This window comes from Ailuropoda melanoleuca, chromosome 7 (assembly GCF_002007445.2).
Source record: "Ailuropoda melanoleuca isolate Jingjing chromosome 7, ASM200744v2, whole genome shotgun sequence".
Taxonomy (NCBI): domain Eukaryota; kingdom Metazoa; phylum Chordata; class Mammalia; order Carnivora; family Ursidae; genus Ailuropoda; species Ailuropoda melanoleuca.
Genome location: NC_048224.1, coordinates 117783068 through 117784707, shown reverse-complemented (window position 1 = coordinate 117784707; position 1640 = coordinate 117783068). Strand labels below are relative to the sequence as shown.

General features: G+C 32.3%; 1 non-coding gene across 1 annotated transcript; it reads right to left on the bottom strand.

Moving 5' to 3' along the window:
- Positions 1-404: 404 nt before the first annotated feature.
- LOC117803190 lies at positions 405-556 on the bottom strand. Its single transcript, XR_004626883.1, has one exon. It is a non-coding gene; the product is annotated as a small nucleolar RNA SNORA62/SNORA6 family (small nucleolar RNA).
- Between the last annotated feature and the right edge of the window lie 1084 nt (positions 557-1640).

Genomic DNA, 1640 nt, shown 5'->3' with positions numbered 1-1640 from the left:
TAGGAAATGTAATTCTTTTTACCTGAGGCATTACTTAGTAATTAAAGAAAAGTGGTTTCCTAATGCTAATTTCTGTAATAAAAAGGAAATGTATGAACACATTAAATTGAAAACTGTAGTGATAATAAAAGGTACATTTCACATGTCTCACATAGTATAATGGTTTTCTTGCTTTCTAAAATAGAATACTCAAAAGAAGTTATGTTTTTTTTTCATTTTATTTTCTCATACAATATTTATTCCATGAAATGACTAAATATGCAAATTGCCTGCTTTATTTTTTTTAATTTTGCGAGCTTCTTTTTCCTTTAGAACTTTGTAGATTTCCGCATACATATTTCATATGTATTTTGTTGGATTTATGCCTAAGTATTTCATTTTTTTAATTTCTTTTTTTTTTCTTAACTTGTAGCAAGAATTACTACCAAACGCCACTCACTGGGCCAGGGACCCTTGTGGTGTTGATGAAAGACTTGCCCCCATGTAGCACACTATCTACACTTGTGAATTCATCAGCCAGCCAGCGGCCTGAACTTCAAGCTTTAATAATGTCTGTGTTTTATTTTTTGTGGCAATATGAGTGGTGCTGTATTTTTTATTTCAGTGTCAACTTACTTAGTGATAACATAAAACAAAACAATTTTTTAAACATACACTTTGTATCCTGCAATATTGCTATTACTGCTTTATTTGTTCCAGGGTTTTTTGTTGTTTGAGATTTTCTAAATAGACAGTTGTCATCTCTGACCAATGATGATTTCATTTCTTCCTTCCAAATCTGGGTAAGTTTTATTCCTTTTCTTGTCTAACAGCATTAACTAGGACATCCAATAAGATTTTTTTTAAAGATTTATGTATTTTAGAGAATGGGGGGAAGGACAGCAAAAGAGGGAGAGAGTCTTAAGCAGATTCTGCACTGAGTGTGGAGGCTGATATGGGGCTCAATCTCACGACCCTGATATCACAACCTGAGTTGAAACAAAGAGTCAGATGCTTAACCCACCACGCCACCCAGGCCCATCCAATAAGATCTTAAAAAAAAAAAAGTGCAATGAGTGAACATCTTTGTGTTGTTCCTGATATTCATTAGAAAGCTTCCAGTTTCTCTGGACTCTGGGAAAGAAATTGAAGGTTACAGAAGGGAGAGGGGTGGGGAGATGGGGTATTAAGGAGGGCACATGTTCTGATGAGCACTGGGTGTTATACGTAACTAAAGAATCATAGAACACTACATCAAAAACTAATGATGTACTATGTGTGGGCAAATTGAACATAATTAATAAATATATATAAAAGAAAGCTTCTAGTTTCTTAAATTAATTATGATGTCAGCTACAGAGGTTCTTTTTTTTTTTTTTTGAAGATGGTATTAACAAATTGAGGAAGTATCAAATTCCACTACCTAAGTTCTCTATTGTTAGTTTGATGACAGTGTTATTATAAATGCAGGCTGGATTTTGGCAAATGCTTTTTCTGCATATATTTATATGATCATACGATTTTTTTGTAACAATAAAAAAGCATTAATACTATCAGTAATTATAACAATATTTATTAAATAGTTAACATGTTTTGAATCTGGGTTAGTTCCTCTTATATGGCCCATTTTATTTAACTATATCATTAAACCAATGTTTAAG